Below are 22095 nucleotides of genomic sequence, written 5' to 3'. Positions count from 1 at the left end.
CCCGTGTGGTTTTTCCAGCAAATCTCAAAATTGAGCGTTTCCCTGTTAGCACCTCGACCACATGTGTTGGCGCGATGGTGCCAGGTGGGCTATGGGACGCGACCCTGCCCACCGCGCGTATTATTGTGTCACACAAAACCCGAGGTGGAGTCTTTTGTTTCGCCGTTCGCGGAGTGAAACCGATTCAGTGGCTGTCTTCAGGCACTTGAACAATAGAGGGACACGCATCCTTTTTTTTTCCATTGTACACCCTCCACCCAAGCCAAGCACTGTGACCACTTGTGTGAGTGAGTGGTTGGTGTGTTGTTGGGGCTATAACTGAATCATCCAACCCTATCGCTTATGCAGAGTTTGGAGAGAGAGAAATATCGAAAGCCACAATAATCAATAACACTGAATTATAATGAAAGTAAACCCCGCTGTTATGATGAAGCGGTGGTGGTGGTTGTCTAGCGATATCTTTGGTCGTACAGTATGGTGAAAGAAGGCCTTAAGTTTGTCATGATTCTTATGCAGCAGTCCAGCATATGAAAGAGTGTTAAATACTCATTGTGTTGGTGGTGTAAACCACAGCATAATTCAGTGTATTTACTTGCAAGGCTAATGTTCCCATCTCCTCATATTACCGGTTTGTCTCGTGATGCTCGGTGTAAACTAGAGGTGTGGACTCGAGTCATGTGACTTAGACTCGAGTCAGACTCGAGTCATGAATTTGATGACTTGCGACTCGACTTGGACTTGCATAACAATGACTTTGTCCCACCTCTGGTGTAAACTATTGTGTTACTGTTCGTGAGGTCAGCCAGCTAAACATTACTGACTTCAGGCAGATCAGGAGCTGTGAAGGTTAATCACTTAATTGTCTTGGGTACAACGCAGTAATGTTTAAGTGTATGCATCCTAAGTTTAAGTTGAATGATAGAACAACGACAAAAACAAGTTTGAATTTACAATGTCATGTGTAAGTCTAACCACTCACATGTAAGCTCAAAGTGCAGTAGTGTTACAGTATAAGGGGGAAACAAGTTGTGGATAATTTTAATAATGATTTACAGCCCTGTCAATCCACTGATGGATTAAAGCCTTTCTAAGCCGAGTCAGTCGTGGGGGTTGTTTGATCACACTTCACAAAAATCAGTTACCTAATTTTTTGAGTAATTTGCTTTGCCATGTTCTGACTATGTTGAAGTGCAACGCGCATTGCACAAGTCTGTGATCACCTCCTGTGTTGATGACAAAATAAAGAACACCTCCTTCTCATGTCTCTCCGCAAAAAGACGTGATTGTTTTTTACACAACCCGTCAATTTCAACATTTCGTGCTTGAACCAAAACGGAACTGCTCCATGTTTATAGGCAAGGACCCTTTCATTGAGAAATGCGTTCTAGTTTGCCACAAAATTCCATACTGAAATACATAAAATTTCCTGTATTGAAAATGCTAAGGACAGAGATGTATTTATATTTCATGCACGTACATCCCTCTACATCTCGGTGTATGTGCGTCACTAGATTATATCCATCATTTACATTCCTTTTTGACAAAGGTGATCATTATCTGTTTATGTCCCTGCTGGCAAATCTAACAGACCTTAAAATCTCTCTCATTCATAATTCTAATAACAAACTTACTCTGCACTTTGAACATACTTTTGTATTCAATTCACAAATGACGATGTTGTAATTCATTTTACCCTCAATTGGACTTCGCATCGGAATTTCATTTATTTGATTTACTTTCATTTTTATGGCTTGTATTTGAGCATATATTTGAATTATCTTCAATTTGCCATGGTTTATATGAAAGTTAATGTTTTTTGAACAATACAAACGTATGTGCCTTTTAAACCTAAAACTCTATATTTGATTCCTGGAGAGACTGAGAATCCTGTTAATTCTCCCTCTGATAGAAAAGGATGCCATTTGTCAAAAGTATGAAGTTCTGCCAATGGTTTGGCTGTGTCCAAATGTATTTATCTCGATTCTGTCTTCCGTTTGACAAAGTTTGCCTCTTTATGTAGAGTCCACGTGTTATATGTTAGCCATGGCCAAACAACGTAGGCATCCTGTTCTTTCCTCGTGATTCTTAATGATTAACATCTCCTCATACATCATGGGACCTCCTTTGCCAGTACCAAAATATGAGATTAGGTTTTCCCCTTTTTTCTGGCAACAAAACAGGTGTTGAGATGTTAAAACACCGAACTGAAACCTTTCACAAGGAATCATGTCTGCATTAACCACAATGCTTGTGGTCAGAATGCAAAAAAAAACATACTCTGATAATATATGCATTGTCTTTGAAACTGATTGGTCCACATCAGAGACAGCTTTCTTTGGAGCCTCGTCTCAAAAGGTGTTAGACCAGAGGACGCCAAAAGGCGTACAGCACAAAGACAAGCACTATCAGAGTAATGCGAGCTCGGGCTGAGCAACTACATCATGGGTGTCATGGTACCTGATTACCTGTATTTACTCATCAAGAGCTCGCCGGACAATGTTATCTAGCAGTATTTGTTTATGCAAGCAAACTCTCGACTGGTTTTGACCTTCTGAATCTTATCAGCAGTCAAGCTTGTTACATACATGCTACTTGATTACCAGATGTTATTGCCAAGAGGAGTCATATAAACTGTGCTACCGCACATTATTTGTTCTTTCGGTAAAGTCACGTAGAAGGGAAATAATAAAATAATAAATATATAAACAATTAAAATTATTACGACGTTTCGACTGCAACACAAGCAATCATCATCAGGTGTTAAATCCACAGCAAGAAAATTTGTAAAAAGTGGCGGTTTTTCCTAACGTCAGCACCACGAACAGCGATTTAGCAGTTGGTCAGATGGACGAGTCCATCTATAGTCGTAGGTTTTTACCCTTTTAAACTGGTACAAAACTGACACCTTTATTCAAGGCATCATGTTTGCAATAACCACAACACAAGTAGTCAAAAAAGCAAACAAAAAGAAGCAACTCTGATAATGATAATAATATGCACTGTCCTTGAAGTTGATTGGTCCACACCCGAGACGGCTTTCTTTAGAGCCTAGTCCCCATTGGTGTTGGACCAGATGACATCAGAAGGCGTACAACTCCATCTATGTTCGGAAAAGAGGAGGGGGGAGAAGAAGAGAATGGAATGCGGTCTGAAAGTCACCGTAAGCGTGAACACAATCAATTGAGACCCGAAATGGTTTATCAAATCCTTCGAATTATTGCTAAGCCAGAATCCATCTTCTCGGTTGAAATTGTCTCTGTGTTTGTATATGTGGATAGCCTCATGAACGAATCTCTCATGGTAGCCAAGATGGCTTGCAGTGAACCTCTGTCTTCACAAACTCGTGTATTTTCGTGGGGTATTATGGGTACTATCACTTTAAACAAAGCTCTGTTCCGTATATAAAATATAAATAAACTTGTTTTGGTTCATTGGTTTTCCAGACCAATACCAACGAGCCAACAACTGGACTGGTTTTGACCTTCTAGGTGTTATCACAAGCCGAGAGGCTCCAGCAATTGAGGACGTCTATACCGGAATTGCGGCCGTTAAATCTGCTTGTGTTCAGGAGCCAGATGAATTGTTGAATTGTGAAAGCCTGAGAAATGGCAACAGCTTGGAGAGGCCTTCATCCATCAGTAGGTAGATCGTGGCTAATGATAATTCACTGTTGGCCAGTTGGTGAAGGGAGGAAGGGCCTCTGATTCTTTTAACTGCTTCAAATATTCATTAAATTCTTGATCATCCAGAGGAGGGGTGAACCACACGGATTATGCAAACATATCCAAATTATGCTATAGGGGCCGTCCATAAATGATGTCACGCGATGATTTTTAACGATGTTTGACCTCCTTCCCGCCTAGTCACACGGCGTCACAAAAAGTCATACCACCTCTCGAATATGACGTCACAAAGCTATGCCCACCCCCCCAAAAAAAAAACATGCTTCAAATCGCTTTAAACTATTGTCATTGTACTGCGTATTTAATGTGGCGCTGCACTCTCATGTTGTAGGAGAATTTTTTTTTTAAAGTCGATTTAATTTAGCAGAACGTGTTGTCTATATTTATTTAAAGTTGCGCATTTTGATGTGACGTCACATTTCTCACCCCCCCCCCCCCCGTCGTCACAAATGTCTGACCCACCCCCCCCCCCTGGGTACGTGACGTCATTTATGGACGGCACCATACAAATGTATTCACTGTTTACCACCGTGGAATAGGGGTGTAGACAGAATGCCATCTTCCTTTTCATCATAAAGTAATCAGTTTGCTTGTCAACATTTTGCGATCATGTGAGTACTGAACCACAAGTAGGGAGAAACAGATTTAACCAGGGTGCACGTCGAAAAAATATCCGTAAACACGGCTAATCTTAAAAATGGATAATCCATCCACGGATAATATAATCGATCTTTAAATCTATATCAGCTCAAGCATCCTGCAAATCACTTGACTTGTGTGTGGCCACTCCCATGTTGATTCCCTCCCATCTTCCCACCTCCTGTGAATACAGACACTGCTTCGTGCAGCTCTATTTTGCTTGCTCCTTCCTTCACTTTGTCTCTCTCTTCCCTCCCGTCTCCTCTAATCACCCTCTAATCCCCGAAATATTGGCCTGGTCATTCCTTCTTCCCCTCTTCCCCTACCTACCTGGCTACTCCTTCATTCTCCCTACTGCTCACCTTGAGCTGTGCCCTATTTGTCTTGGGGACTTCCGTTCCATCATTAATTATCTTTAACGGTCTTAAAGAGGAATACTGGTTTGATATGAATTTGTACTCTGACAACACCATATTTGATCACGTGATACATCTGCCATTGAGCAGCTACATAAAAATTCACGCAAATATCAGGATCATGTCACATTCACTAGACAACTGTTACCGAAAAGCCACTGACAGGTTATGAATAACCTCATACATATATGAATGTTTAAAGTGAATAAGTAATCTCTCCGATTCTATTTGGTCAAAATAAGAATAAATGTATCAGATGTCCCATTGCAACAGTGGAATGTGTATTTAATTATCAAGTCTAAATAGCTAACATGTCTTACAACATAATAATTACAAAGCATCCATGTGATGCCATAAACAGGATTAAAATTCACAACGTGTTTTGTTAAGATTTTTATTGAAAATATTGACAGAAATAATATTTTCATGCTTTATTTCCTTCTGTAATATTTAGTAGTAACTAAATGAAATTACCCGGCGCTAAAAACAACACACATTGAGTCATTGGCATTTTCAATAACAAAAACAACAACATGTTTAAACGACTATGGGCCAGCACACACCCGTGGAATGTCAGCTGACCCCACAGTGTAATGCGCCCTCTGCTGGGACACACTTCTGTGGAAGCCCAGTCGGTGTCTCATGATTCGAGGTTTCGTGAAAACTGATTAATTTGTTCAGCCTGATTCAATTACTCGAACTATTAATTTAATTGCATAGCTGTGTCAGCCATAGGGGACGCTATCCATATTTTGCTGTCTCTAATTATTTCAGCCAGGTCCATTTCTACTGTTTTATACAAAACATTCTCCAATCTGAATGTAAATGCTTTAGGTCACTGGTTAACTTCAGCTTTACTGCAGCCTTGCACCCCTTTGGTTCTCAATCGTAAAAAAATGTACAATGTTAATGCAGAGGTTTGATGAAACAATGTAGTTGTACTTACGTGCCAGTGCTTAATTTGTGTTTAGATTATTTACCTTCGAAAAAAATCTGGCCATCTCTCACACCCCCAGAAAGGGCATCTCACACCTCCAGGGAGTGCATGCACCTCAAGTCAAGTTAAGCCTTCGACCTCACATAGTCCATATCACTGTCATGTCCATCTATCATGACTGTATCCAGCCACGTAATATAATATTCAAATCATATGCAAACTGTAGTAAGCAGAGGTGTGGACTCGAGTCATGTGACTTGGACTCGAGTCAGACTCGAGTCATGAATTTGACGACTTGCGACTCGACTTGGACTTGCATAACAATGACTTTGTCCCACCTCTGAGATGTGGACTCGAGTCATGTGACTTGGACTCGAGTCAGACTCGAGTCATGAATTTGATGACTTGCGACTCGACTTGGACTTGCATAACAATGACTTTGTCCCACCTCTGGTAGTAAGACAATGAACATTTATGATATAAGTTATGTGTTATTATTCAAGCTGTACATACTTTAATATAACTCTCCCCGAGTACAGCATTGGCGATAACAACCGCTGATAAAGCAAGAGCATTCAGCATTGGCCGAAACGTCGTGAGAATTATTTTATTATGTTTTATTTTTATTATTTTATTACTTCCCTTCTGCGTGACTTTACCGAAAGAACCAAGAAGAAGAAGATTGTTCAATGTTTTAATATTAAAAACATATATTGAACAAGCCACATGCAATTATTTTTAAAAAGCAAAACGTGTGCGCATCACATCGTATTCTCTTTAAGAGGTTAGTCGAAATGCTACTTGTGTGATTTCATCCTTTCCATACCTGTAAGTATTTCATAACAAGCCAGATAGGGAGAAGTGTGGCTGGCAACATATTGCTGTTGATGATCGATGAAAAACTGATGTTTGTTGTGCCTTACGTATAATTCAGCCAATGAGACCAAATTATCTGTCAAGAATCTACGTGACGTTGCTCGAGCAAAATAAATCATACAATCCCTACTGTGTCTGAAGAAAATCCCTTCAACGTCTCTTGTTGCCTGTTCGCAGGGATCCATTAAAAATGCATTCCCGCACTAAATCTGAGAAAATCCAACCAAAGCAATCCCAGCCACAAAATACAAATGGATTTGTATAAAGGTCACCAGCCTCCCTCCTGAGGTCATACCAACAAGGACCACATTTTACTCAGCCGTAAAGGCGAGATCAGAAGCCTCTCATGGCCAATGTAGGGATTCTAGTGCCATTTATTGGCCAGATCATTGTAACTCTCAATCCCATGAAGAAAGCAGTTTGACCCCGGTTAAGGTAACGTACAGTATTAGATATTCTGGTCATGTCTGCGCATATATCAAGTGACTACAACAATGGCAAGGCAAATACGGTAATGAATCAGCATATTGCGCATCCTTGTGTAAGAACATGAACAGTTCGTGCCAACTGGTTCGGTCAACATTCGTAGCATAATGCCACTGTGTACTTATACGAGGAAGTCCATTTGAATTTACCTTAGTGACAGCTGGAAGTTATATGCACTGATTAAAAAAATATATAAATGCATGTAAATCTGTTGCCATGACAGTGACCGATGTTTTATTATTGTACAACACCAAACGTGTATGGTGGGGTTGCTCTTTCATATTTGATTTAAAAACATATACATCCTTTAAATGTATAAAAGAGCACAACTCCACAGAAACCGGCTTACCGTTCACAAAGTACTTATTCACACCACAGATGCATTTGTGTGTGGTTATTGCTATATTTGGTAATTGCAACTATTTACATTTAAGGGAACAATTTCGAGAGACTTGAAGAATTATGAAGGAAAATATATATTTTTTAAAATGTGGGTTTTAAAAGTAGTGTATATATACATCAACCACATTAACACACGAGAACAAATACTGTAATTAAATACGTTATAATATAACCAATTAGTGTACAGTACAGCTCCGTGTTAACACAATATTGGATGAAGGTTGTTTGACCATACTTCACCATTCTGGTCAGTGCGGGTTAGTGAAGGTGGCTGCCCATGAAAAAGACACATCACTTGCCACTGATGTTAGTTGTGGCCGTGCATCAAATACGGGTAGCATGGTTCATAGTGCAGCATGCTACCCAGTGCGCCATCACTTCACTCTGTATCAGCTTATACTCATGTATGGTGTGTATACATACATGCCACATATGGCATATACTTTGACTACTGGTGATTTTTATATGCAAGATGTCTACTGGTCAAAATACAAAATGAGAAGTCCTCATGTTAAACCTATTCGCCCTGCAGCCCATGTAACTGCAGTTTACCTTCTGCAGCAATATCGTAGTATAATAATAGGAACCATTCAGACAGAATACTTGGCCACTGTATATAACCGAAGAAATTAGTTTTGAGATCTCAATAACATTTCCAGCCCTGTGTATACCCACACACTTTTTTAAATATTTTAACACCTCCACAGCTACACTGGTGTACGTGACGATACACTGTGCATTTGATGAGCATTCCAGATAATGCAGTTAATACAAGGATAAAACAACACGTGGACTCCCTACTCCGGCAACGGTTATGGAACTGAAATAGGCAGCATTTCCTTAATCAGCGAGCACAGTGGGGAGTTACAATATGGGCTTGGCTCCAAAGGGAATCTTCCCCCCCCCCCTCTAAGAGGCAACGTGGGGAGGGAATAAATTGGACGTTTAACACTGGTCGCGGCTGTGGCCCAGCCTAACAATAACTTATGGCTGTGCAGGCATCAGACACACCGCATGTAATATTTGGCCTCGCCACCCTGTTGAGCTGAACCGTGCACAATTTTGCGACCTTGCATGGGAAGAAAATATATCTAGCGTGACCTCACCTTGCTCATATTTCTCTGGCAGATCACGGTGGCTTTTATAGTTTTATACTGGCTCGGAGTAAATTGCTTTGAAATGGTCGAGGTTCTTCTGGGAGGGTGTCGAAAAGCGGCATGCATTATTCCAAGAGTGGAGGAAAAATGTGCTGGAAACGCGTCTGTTGCGTTTACTCGGTACCAGGTGATAAAATACAAAACATGGGGGGGGGGGGCGGGCTTACTTTATTCCTTGTTTGTCAGAAAATATTTATGACAAACAAGGCACTTTGGTCTGCCAGAATTTTGACCTACTTTTTACGAGCAATGCAATTTGTCACAAGGGTGAATCCCTACGGTCCCAACTCATCATTATGCCTTGATTAGCATTGAGGATGATGGACAGACACAGAAAAAAATATTTTTATTTTTACTTGGTCGAATTTAGCTCAGTATGATTTCTGCCAACATTGAGCGGATACAAATATGGCATTTCCCCAAGCACACTGCTTGTATTATCTGCTGATCCCCACTCCGACGAGGGCCAATGACTCAGCGACTCGTGGGCACTTCACGTGTCCGCAAACATACTGGCAAGTAAATACTCTCACATGTTCGGCGGTGAGTTCAGTACATTGTGTGCTTAGGTATTTTCCCTCCCTGTGCAATGGTTCGTTCGATGTAGCGTTTTCTGCAATTCTCCAGAGAATAATGACCTCATGATATTCCTTCACCGCTATTATATAGAGTTAAACAATACTATACATCCATTTTAATCACATAATTTACAGAGCTGTTGCGATATCTATGTTTTGTTTCAGGCCATCCATCCCCTCTATTACCCAGGAGAACAGGTAATTGACTGCATGTCTTAAACCTTTAGAGGACCATCATAAAGTATTAAACATCCTTTTTCTATTTACAGTTAACTTCTTTATATGTGCGTTACATGTACCGTCAATTCGTGATGGACATACTCAGTAAACATGCCAGCATGGGGCCAACACTGGCATGTGGATGGACCAATGTTGGCCTAACCTTCCATGTTTTACTGGGTACTGCAAGCCTATACATAAACTGTTTTAGATTTGCATCTCTTTTAAAACGATGTGTTACGTTACATATCTCTACTCTCGAATACTTATGATACACACACGCCTACATAAAATGCCACAAGCTCAATCAAATGCTCCATATGCACAGTGAATAGCGTACTCTGCTGTACTGTGTGTCTATTATTAATACAGTACATATTTCATAACTTCAGCCAGAAGATCCAGGCCTGTAAAAAAGACGAGTCAGCAAAAATGTTAACTCATTTTCAGTTCAGGGAAAATTGGTTTTTTGCTATTTTTATACCAATTTGTTTTAACCTATGTGTAGGTGCTGAAGTAGCAGATATGTATTTGACTATAATTGCCCTTCACCCCTCTATTCCAAACATGCTACAAAGAGAGGAGTAAATGCACTAGCTAGCGGTTTATCCTGACAGTTTTGCTTGCTAAATGACAAACGCTGTGCAGTACTCTTATAGATATTGGCTCAGTATTTTCACTTTTGTAAATTAAAAAAATCGACACATCCGTCAATAGCGCTGCTTTAAATAAGTATATAACAGGTAATGTTTCAGGCAATTTCCCTCTGTTAGAGGACATAGAGAAGGGTCATTGCCCGAACCAACACCTTTTTACTGTTGGTGCCATTACATATGTAGTGTCATAGGTCTCTTCTCCCTTATCGAGGCGCGCGTGTGCGGGTGGCTTGCGGCACACACACTCAGTCGGAGACGAGGTAGTCGCAGGAGGCACCGTCCTTTATTACGTTTCACGCCACCAACTCCGGCCCCCTCTCTCTCTCACGACCACGCTGCTGTACGACCCGGCCCAGACACGACCCTGTCCACGTTGCACCGACGGCATCGACCGAGACGACCAACTCCTGTCCGGTCGCGCAATAATCGGGCGAAGGTGGCAGCGACGACAGCGACGACAGCGACGACGGGACGAGTCCACTCGCAGAACCGGCAGCCTGAAGCTCCCGCTCTCCGCTGGTAGGGCGGAACCAAGCCGTGCCTCCGTTCTCGAACCCACCAGAGGGTTCCAGGGGCCTCCCCACGAGGTCTACCGTGACCCTTGCCCCAGTTCCTCCGCCCTGCCAGCACACACACCGCGTATATGCTAAGTGTCCACCTGCAGTTGCAGCTGCTGTACAGCAGTCGGCGCTGTGTCACTACACATATATGGACTATGACAGTGTTTTATTCCCTGGGAAACTTTCACAAAATGATGTTCATCAACATTTTCACATGTGGTCATGATCAATTCTCATCACAACCTTTACCAATGACCCCTTTCCAATTGTGTCCATTGTGAACGGCCAATTGAAATAGTCTCAAAAAGGACCCCAAACATGTGAATGTTTCACAATACCGACCATAAGCTCTTTTATTATGTCACTTTTATAAGATGTACTCACGTCAATGTGCATGTCGGGTTACTTGTGAAGGCTGTGGGTGCATTTTTGTTGTATATTTGTGGTAGACAAGTCACGTCTTATATAGTCTGGTTGTTTACACAACTACTGTACATTTAATATGTAAAATGTTCTCAGACATATGAGGATATTGGTTTAGTGACATCAAATGTCATCTCAAATGTGAATTAATTCGCTTCCAGAGTCAGGAATATATAGGCATTGGTTGCTCACTTTTCATTTTATTGCTGGATTACATATTTATATATATGCAAATCTGCATAAATAAATGCCATCACCTCTCCCAGAAATGATTAAAACGAATATTCTATCGCGCATTATAAGTCATCAATAACAAGTGTTAATTCCTAACATACGATGCATTCGGTGGTAAATTAGAATTGCCATGGGAACGTGACAATTCCTATTCATGTAGTAGGCACGTAATCCTTCCTGCCTTGCCTTGATAAATATTAAATCTGTCGAAGGTTTATTGTGAACATTTAAAAACCTCCATCTAACAAATGCATTTATTTCACTGCAGAAAACCAGTCCTCATGAGTTATGAACAACATTCAAGACACATGAAACAAAATTGATTCTGTAATCCATTCATTGTAATTAATCAGGATGATTAAATCAGCATAAAAATCAATGATACAGATCAGCACCCAAAACCACGCTTTTGCAATTTCGTTATGCTGGTAAAATAATAACATGAATGCGGCAACGCACATTGTATAGCAGCTCTAAAAAACACGCGTAACAAACTCCCAAACCAAACACAACAATAACAAGATACAAACTCCACAAGCAATAGTAGCAGAGAATCAAAATATACATTGAATGTGAAAAACATATTTTATCAATAAAACAATTATTAGTCTAGATGCCTTGAGCAGGTCTAAGTAAACGCTTTTCAATGCTTGTGTTTGCAACTGTCTTGAACAAAGTAGTATTTCAACATTTGCAGGTGAAATATCATTGTGTAATTGTACATCTAGTAAACAACATTGGAAAGCTATGAATAGTATCCATATTGTAGAGCTGGCCAATTCTCACATTTTATTGCTTTAAATTTCGTCGCCATTCTTGAATTTGAATGATTCCAAGTGGGATTGTGGGATCGTCTGATTGGAACATGGTTTGGCATTAAGAATCACGTGATCTGGCCAGCGTAGTGGAATCGGCACTGAAATATATGGATATGGTAAGTTAGTTACAGAGTCGACCACCGTGACTACTACCGAGACCACCATATCTACCACTGAGAATCACCATAAATCTCACTGGGACCTCCTGGACGACCACTTGAACTAAGAGGACTTTCCTAGAACCACTGGGACAACCAGTGAGAACATTGGAACCGCTAGATTTACCACTGCAACCACCATAACTATCACTGATACCACGAGCATTACCACTGGGGCCTCCACTTCCTGGGACCAACTGTTCCACACATTGAGCAACATTGGCATTGCTCATTGCGTGGAACAGGCATGGTGTTCACACGAGATGTGAAGGTCTATGCACCGTGACAGTCATATATACGGAGCATCTACGTATGATTGTAGGCTTGGCTATCCACTTAGTCGCTCCCTGCATTCTGGCCACGCATGGGCATAGGTAAGGACAGTGCCTGGGCCCGACTTCACAAAGCCATCCACGATGCATGGGCCTTCTTTTGTTCTGCAAACACCACATCAGATTCAGGGTGAAATTGGGTCAATTCCAACATTGCATTTCAACATACATCACAATAGAATACAATTCTATAGCACGTGTCTTCCATGGCAGAATTCCTATTAGACTCCCCTTTCAAAAGAATGAAGATTTTAACGTTGGAATCGCCCTTCGAAGAAACTCCGTTTTTGCAGTAATCGTCTTGCTCTCATGTACAGTATAGCTCTGCAAGGTTGGAATAAAAAACGATTGGCACCATTCTCTCCTACAGAACTATTGTACACATAATGGTTAATATTTACTAAAAACAGCTTAATTATTAAAACTAATTAGTAAAAAAAGGTTTATAAGGGATCTACACTACAGCCGGCAGACTTGCACATAACCAACTGTTAGAATGGCTCATTAAGTGATTAGCGTTATTTTCATTGGCCCTTTTAGGTGACGAGGAAAATACACGTGACAGATAATGTCAAGACAATCAACGTACGTGCACATGTTTCCGTGAGCGTGCCTGTCGATTTGCCGCGGCATGAATTTAGCAACTGCCTTCAATAATTTAGGCAATACATTGTTGATATGCATTGATCGGTGTTTGGTGCAGGCACTGGGTCACGTTTTTTCGTGCAATTGTCAGCCTGGATCTCAACCAAGCCGTCGTGTGGCCAAATTCTTCCAACCCACCGAGAGGTACACAGCACACATGCAATCGGTTATTAGGACAGGATGCATGACTACATTCAAATAATAGCAGTCATAATAACAATAATAATACAATAGTAGAAATAACAAATGTAAAGAATAACTGTCCATTTATTTTTTCCAGATGTATGTTGTGAAGTAAAATTATGAATCTCAATTATCTCTAATCTTATTCAATTAAAGGATTACCAGATGTATTTATTATAATTATTGTTTTGTTTATCTAGGTACGGTAGAAACTAAATTAAAATTAATTAAGGTTAACTTTTTTGCAAGGTAGATTTGGGAACCATAATTACGTATGGAAATGATTAGTTTGGTGTGAGTGCATGTGTACTGATGACTGTTTACATTCATTAATTAAAACGAATGTGCTTCTCTCGCACTCCGCTATTGATTTATTCAGCTGCCACATCCAAAGGAGATTGCATTAATTGATTTCATACTATTTTTTGCCCACACAGATTACGTGATGATATATTTGATTACTGTAGAGATACACTTGCACATGAATTATGCATGCAAAATATTGCGCTGGCACTGTCATAAATTCAGTGCAAGGATTGACTGTACATGTGTGGCATTTCCAGCTCTGAATCCTACCAATGTAACTCACAACCGATTCTCAAGGATTGACTGTACACATGTGTGGCATTTCCAGCTCTGAATCCTGCCAATTTAACTCACAACCGATTCTCAAGGATTGACTGTACACATGTGTGGCATTTCCAGCTCTGAATCCTGCCCACGTAACTCATAACTGATTCTCAAGGATTGACTGTACACATGTGTGGCATTTCCAGCTCTGAATCCTGCCAATTTAACTCACAACCGATTCTCAAGGATTGACTGTACACATGTGTGGCATTTCCAGCTCTGAATCCTACCAATGTAACTCACAACTGATTCTCAAGGATTGACTGTACACATGTGTGGCATTTCCAGCTCTGAATCCTGCCAATGTAACTCACAACCGATTCTCAAGGGTTGACTGTACACATGTGTGGCATTTCCAGCTCTGAATCCTGCCAATGTAACTCACAACCGATTCTCAAGGATTGACTGTACACATGTGTGGCATTTCCAGCTCTGAATCCTGCCATTGTAACTCACAACCGATTCTCAAGGATTGACTGTACACATGTGTGGCATTTCCAGCTCTGAATCCTGCCCATTGTAACTCATAACTGATTCACCACTGGCATCCTCCCCCCTGGTAAGCATCACACCTTTTGCATTTTTAGTTTTCATTAATAATTCACGGATTGCCGTTTTCTTCGAAGTCCCATCCAGGTGTTGCATTCAGGTGCCCAATGGTTCTTTCATTTGCTCGCTGAGCTCATTTGATGGGGTCCCCCACAGACCTGGGAGGCAGCCGTGTGGCCTTGCAGTGTTGGGTGAAGTCAAAGTCACATCTGTCCAAGGACCGGAAAAAAAATGCGTTTATGTGAAAGTTGTCTCTGACATTTAAATAATACAATCACACTGTTATACAGTCAATGAGAACTATCCATGCACTAGCTTTGCTGTTTTAGATATACTTTTTAATTGTGACGCAGTTCATGGTTTAAAATAGGGAAAAGTATATCAGAATATGTATTTAGACGAGAGGAATCCGATGAAATACGAAGCTCTTTTCACAGATGTCCAGAAGGGACAGGTCAGAAAGTTACAACAATACAAAAACCAATCGGAGTGGAACGGGTTGCGCACAAAATGTTAGTAACTTGAATGAGCAAGATTGCTTTTAATTAGTTTCCATTGCAGTGGAACACCTTGGTTTATTCCTTAATGAAACACATCCTGGGTATATTCATGTCAACAAGCGAATGGTGCAGTAATGGTAAATGAATAGAAAACACACACATCAACAACACTGCCTTAAAATAAATATATTTGGAATGTGACATTTCAAGCAATGATCCTTCTTCGCAAATAAACTGAGGCCAGAGAGATCGCGGGAAGGGTTAGAAACCGCTCTTAACATCATGGGGCCTGATGAGACTTAACATTTTAAAACAGTTTTCTGATGACCGCATATGAATAGTTACCTAAAAGTAGCTATTAAGTACCAGACAAACCCTTCAATAATCAGAAATATTACTAAATAAACTAAATTATATGAAAAGTTACTTTATTAAATGTTACGGGCAGAATGCATTTTGGGAAGGTTTGTCCTTTCAATGAATGACCTTCCTTAGGGCAATTGTGATTCAACACCTATTTTCTTTCCATCATATATATATAATTGCAAGCAAAGGATTATGAATCTTAAGCGGAAGAGCCTGCATTGGGACACAATATTGCATAAATCCTTTAAATTGTTTGCACTTTGCTGCCGCCTACGTAGCAGCAGGACAGCATGTGTTGTCACGTGAGCTTATTAAAATGGAAATTTGATTAGTGTGGTCTGTCTGGCCAGAGTCGCTTATGAGACTTAAGCTCTCATTTAAGTCTGCACTCATGTGCACTCAGTGTGGTGCCATGCTGCACATCTGATGTCTCGTAAATCCATCAGCCAAATTAAAAATGCATGTTCTTTCTGGTGCCTTGCTTCACTTTCATTTATGAAGCTCGTCTTCAAATGTTTCAAAGGTTCAGTCGGTGCAATGAATTGAAATGAAAATCTGCATATGTGACATTTGTGTTTATTGTCAAAACGAATTTGCCTCAGCGTTATGTTTGTGTAGAGGAACTGCATTTTCCAAAGACTTTAACGTTGGTTAACGTACATACATCACTTTGTTTAACATGCAGCTAACCCACTGAAAGTGGGACATGGGGTCACCTCATGGTATTGTGCATTTGGATTATATGAGTAATTTTAATCTGTGACAAACACAGTGTTTTTTGTGCACATTACTAAATTGCATTAAAACCAAAAATCACAAAGGAAAATGTTTTATCGACATTGCTGCAATAAATGAGAATTGCGTCTAAATATTTTACTGTTGCAGCGTTTAATAGTTGATGCCCCACTCCCACTTCATTTCACCTTCCCCCTGCAGTCATTTCACTTCAGTTCCTGCACTACTTAACCCACAGAGCTATATTTCTACGTAACTCAATTACATCCCTGGAGGGATTAGCAGGAGTGGGTGGATGGTGCAGCGAGGAACGAAGATTGCTGGATGAAGTTCCCATCTCAGTCACTGTGAAAAAGTGCTTCAGGCAGGTCATCAATGCAAATAGTAACCTCAGAGAGGGCATCATCCCTTTTCCCAGCTTGATTCCTGCTCAGGTAATAAATCCCATGATTTTCCTCCAGTTCCAAATATCTCCTACTTGATGATGGAAAAGTAAAATATTAATATTTATTTCATGTGAATGAGACAAATATTTTTCTGTATTCAACATGCAAATACTGTAGTTTAAAATAGGCCTGATGGGCTTTACACTGGAGATATGCAGTCAATAATGTGCATTTGTTGTTACATGGATTTTCCAATATAATCAACAATACTACACTAAAGATGAACAATACACTCTTCTGGGGCAGTGTAACGTGCCCGAAATAAATAAAAATACGCATTTATTTGTATTATTACACGCTTTTATTTAACTCACTCTGTTGTTGTTGTGTCCTCAAATCTTATAAATTAATTTTAACCCACTTCCCAATGTGGTATCGACTGCAAACTTGGTATACTTATGTCATGCGGATGAAAATACAATATTCTATCATGAAAAATAAAACATATATTTTTAAACATTCATTTTTATATGTTATGTTTCGGCTTGGGTCTAATTGTCCACGCTCAATTCACGTTGGCTGTAAATCACCACGGTCCCTGACGTTATGGCAAGCTTCGGGGCCACTTCCTGGAGTCGTGGAGTTCTGCCATTACGAGTAGGGTACATTTCATTAAAACGTGTTTTAAAAAAAGTTTTTAAAAATATTACTTATTCTGTTCTGAGAGACGTTTGTATTTGTTATAATTGCAGCCCATTATCAATCCACTGCTGGATGAAGTCCTCTCCAAGCCAGGACAATCATGGGGGGGTCATACAATACGATTATGGGGAGTGTTGTGTGGTGAAGTTGGTGGTGTGGGAGGATGTAGCGTCGGTTCAGATACAGCTCACGTCTTATGTTAATGCAGAGTCGGGAATCAAACTCGGTTAACTACTTTCATATGGGAGTGCGCTAACCATTGTGCCACCGCTCCATTCTCTGCTCTATACAGACATTAATATGCAGTTTAACACGTAGGCTTTCGCGACCAATATTATTCATAATAAACGTTTTTGGGTTAGATCGCGTTATTTATAAATGTGTCGTAGCCCTCCACCACCCGACACGGCCAATCGGCAAAAAAAGTGTCACGTTGACAAAAGACAAATAGTTCACTACTTTAGCCCACCGGTGTGTTGAAGAGTGAAACCACAACATTTACAATTTTTGAGGACGACGTGTCGCTGGTAGACCGGTGTGCGGTGTTTCATTTCACACTGCACTGGGGAATGTGATCCCTTTGGCTCGGGAAGGACTCTTTTGGTTTCACTGCCCAAGATAATTGTTCTTATTCACGACCCTGTTACCTGCAACTTCTATTATCCTTATGAGCTGTATGGTCTGCAGTTATTCACACATTTATCCTATGCATAGGTGGAGTAAATTTGCCAATAAACTCATAGAAAATAAGATCCGCAATATTGGTTCGTCACATCACCATAATTAAGGGGGGTTCTCCTGCAGCATAGTTTGTCAATTATTTATGTGCTTTGTGATTGCAAAACAAATTTCAAGTCATAAGGTTGGTAACCACTGCACCACACCGTTATATGTCTGCACATTGCAAGTCCATATTGCGTTATATTCTACTTGTATGCTATGTAGCAACGACAAAATATGAGACAAAAAGAGGAATGCAATGATTCTATGGAAATTTAGAAATGGCATCATGGGATTAATTTACAGTAAGGGGCAATGACATTTTCATCATCATCATTAAAATGTGAACATAATTAAAGGCAAGAAAAATGAAAACAGGTAATTAAAGGTTAGCTACCATGTTTTACTCAAGTTAGATACAGTATTTATTTGTATAAGTGCAATTTACACATGTTTTGGCCATACAGTGATACCTCGGTTCACGAACTTAATTCGTGAACTGACTCTGGTCGTGAACCGAATTGGTCGTGAACCGAGGCACATTTTCCCATAGGGTTCAATGTAAATCCGGCTAATCCGTTCTGACCTGTTTTTTTGGTTTTTGAAGCAAAAATACGAAACAAATGACAATACACATTACTGTAGTACTGTACAGTATAGTAATGTATAAAGAGAGAACACTAACCTTGCTTGAGATGACTTCTGGCATGGAGGAAGGCAGGTGGGAGGCGGGTGGGAGACAGTAAGCACTCAAACGGGTGAACTGTACAATACAGTAAGTACAGTATTGTACAGTACAGTAGTACAGTACTGTACTGTATGTGCTAAAAAGCACACCAAAAATCAAAAAGTCACTGAAAGTGTCTTCACAGTACTCACAGTACTTCTTTCTGTGTCTCTGCTTCTCTCCACGATCTTCCTACAGGAAGTCACGACCACGTGACAGCCTTGAATTAGCATAAAAATGGGCGCGGCTCCTGTTCGTGAACCGAAGCGGAGTTCGTGAACCGGAGCATATTTTTATGAAATTTTCTGTTCGTGAACCGAGTTGTTCGTGAACCGAAGCGTTCGTGAACCGAGGTATCACTGTACTAACCAAACTCTAAACATTCGGATTCCTTTTCATAGGTCAAAAAAAGTTTTATATACTGTAATAAAAAAAAAAAAATCCAGAACAATTTGATATTATATTCTATGGGTAATTGACATTATGTATTGACGTTAAACTTTCGTGACTGCACGAATTCATATTCCTGATTATTTCGGTAAGGTCACGTAGATAGAAAATAAAAAAAATTGAAAATAATGAAATAATAATTGTGGTTTTTTGCTTTTATTATTTTCAATGTACTTTAAATTTCATTTTAATTTTCTATCTACTTGACTTTACCGAAAGAACCAAGAATATGGCATTATGTACTAATTTAAACTGTTATAGTGCTTACAATTGCGATGTCACCTGGTGCCACGTGACACAGCTCTTGGTGGGAAAATGTGATCATCCGAAATCTCATATTTAGGCCTGATTTTTACACTAATTGGGTGAATCAAAAATCAGGAACACATCCCTACTTGGCAAAATGGTATTTAAAACGAATTAGTATTTTCTAGAACTTAATTGATAGTTTATATGTAGACTATAAAAAGCCATTATACTCAATGGAAAATTATTCAAGCCATCCTAGCTCTCACAAACCAGGGCCATAAACAACGATTTACGAAAATACAAAAGCCACACTGATATTACATAAATACCAAAAAGTCACATCAGATGAGGAGTTATTCACAGTGGTGTAAGTATACGTTGTCTGAAAGTTGGACTGGAGAAACAAAGCCATACATGAGAAGAGGTTTTCCCCTTTTTTTTGGCAACAAAACAGGTGTTGAGATGTTAAAACACCAAACTGAAACCTTTTGCAAGGAATCATGTCTGCATTAACCACAATACTTGCGGTCAGAATGCAAACAATTACTCTGATATCGTTGTCTTTGCGCTGTACGCCTGTTGGCGTCCTCTGGTCTAACACCGTTTTGAGACTAGGATCAAAAGAAAGCTGTCTCTGGTGTGGACCAATCAGTTTCAAAGACAATGCATATATTATCAGAGTATGTTTTTTGTTTGCATTCTGACCGCAATTATTGTGGTTAATGCGGACATGATTCCTTGTGTAAAAGGTTTCAGTTTGGTGTTTTAACATCTCAACACCTGTTTTGTTGCTAGAAAAAAGGGGAAAACCTATTCTCATATTTAAAATTAACCATCTATGGACCATTATCGTAAACCACTACAGTCTGCGCTCCTGCAGTGGAGGAATAACACAACTACACAACTCTCTCCGGAAGCCCTCATGTGGCTTAGAAAACACCGAGAGTGTCATTTATATTGGCAAACGCAAAAACTATCCAGGAATAGATTTAACCATCTCAGATTTGCTGACAACATAGTCAACATGTATCAAATGACAACAGACTATAGAACATATTAGAAGATGTTCTACAAAGGTTTCAAAGTTGGGCTCAAGATAAATAAGAGCAAAATAAAAGTCTGCAAAAAAAGTTTCATCGATCTGTGGAATGCAATTGGAAAATGCAGCTGAATGCATAAACTTAGGATAGATATTAAAGGATGACCCGGATCATGTAGACAAAATAAATAGGCATACACAAGTAGGTTGGAGTACTTTTAGAAATCTTATCTTGAAAATTAAAATTTACCTACCAATGATCCAAAAGAATAACGTCACACAGAGCATTATACCTGCTTTGACATGAATCAAAAACATAAACTTGTATTAAGAAAATGAAAGAAAATCTGAGAAGTGTACAGAGCGTGTAATAATGCATGGATCAAATGATGTTGAGACACAGAAAGGGGAACACATGGATTCGAGAACATACAACAGGTTAATGACAATGACGCAGTTCAAGCTGTTGAGAAGAGCGAGTGGTCTCGAGTAGGACACGTCACGAGAAGGGGCGATGGCCGGTGGTTGAGAATGTTGATTTTTAGTGGCAGCCGATGAATGAAATGCGCTCTGAGAAGAAAGATGAGCAACGGCTACAAACATGAGCAACTGCTTGGGGAGGTCCTCATCCAACAGTGGATCATGGCTGATTATGATGACGACGATTACGATAATCAAAGTCCGATTTATTTAATATTTGTTAAACCTTGCACGTTCAATGAGACCTTGACTCAATTGTATTCTTCATGAGTCTCATTAACAAATGAACACTGTTTCTATGGAGGCAAAATGTATGCACAGTACAGTATTTATATTGAATCACTCTATTGGGTATATTTGGCAATGAATGAAATGATTTATGTTTAATACAAAGACACTATAATGCCATATGTTGGTAGAAATGAAATAAAACATTGAAATATAAATGAAATAACCATGAAACAAAACCATTTAAATGCTATACCATTCGTGATGGGGACATCAAATATATTACGTTTACACAATTTGAAAACAATGAGAAAACAAGCTGTTATCTCATTAGCACTATAACAAAAAATAATTTTACAATCGCGGAAATATGTTCTACCATTTACTGCTGTTAAATTCACTCCGATGTTTCCATAACTGCACAGTGTTTCTGTTTACAGTCATCACGATTGTAAAATAGATTTTTCTTTTCAATAACCCACACTAGGTTATGGCATTGCATCTCGGAACAAACCATTTCAATATGAAGCTTGTACATGGCCATTTTAAGGGATGAATAAGCCAATGCCAGATGGTAAACATGTTGTCAAATGCCTTCTAATGAAGCGGTGACTCGGTGCCAGAAATGGATGCGCATCGACTAATCAGAGCCATTGTGTCTCCGAGCCTCCTCCATCTGTCACGTCACCTACAAAACCCAGAGATGGTAGAATCCTTGTGAGGTCAGCAGACGCCCGCTCTGGCATAGAGAACACAGCTGGCAGACCAATTGTGTGCGTCCGTGCAAGCGTGCGCGCATGTGAATACAGTGCCGTGGTGGGGGGGTACCTCCGTCCCACGCCAGCACCGTTTCGTGTCCAGCCTGCGTCGCGTTGGCCCCCTGCTCTCTCGCCGGCTACAGTGAGCAGATGTCCTCGAGCCAGAGGGCCTTA

The 22095-nt window shown here is 40.0% G+C and overlaps 1 long non-coding RNA gene across 2 annotated transcripts; it reads right to left on the bottom strand.

Moving 5' to 3' along the window:
- Positions 1-10245: 10245 nt before the first annotated feature.
- Positions 10246-22080, bottom strand: LOC144943109 (uncharacterized). Of its 2 annotated transcripts, XR_013639456.1 has the most exons (5): positions 21992-22080; positions 18870-18909; positions 18676-18692; positions 14605-14790; positions 10246-10669 (listed from the first exon to the last, which is right to left on the bottom strand). It is a non-coding gene; the product is annotated as an uncharacterized LOC144943109 (long non-coding RNA). The 2 variants fall into 2 exon arrangements; XR_013639455.1 differs by lacking the exon at positions 10246-10669 and having other exon boundaries at positions 13548-14790.
- Between the last annotated feature and the right edge of the window lie 15 nt (positions 22081-22095).

The sequence above is a fragment of the Lampetra fluviatilis genome, chromosome 2 (genome assembly GCF_964198595.1).
Source record: "Lampetra fluviatilis chromosome 2, kcLamFluv1.1, whole genome shotgun sequence".
Taxonomy (NCBI): domain Eukaryota; kingdom Metazoa; phylum Chordata; class Hyperoartia; order Petromyzontiformes; family Petromyzontidae; genus Lampetra; species Lampetra fluviatilis.
This window is presented reverse-complemented; position numbering and strand designations above follow the sequence as displayed.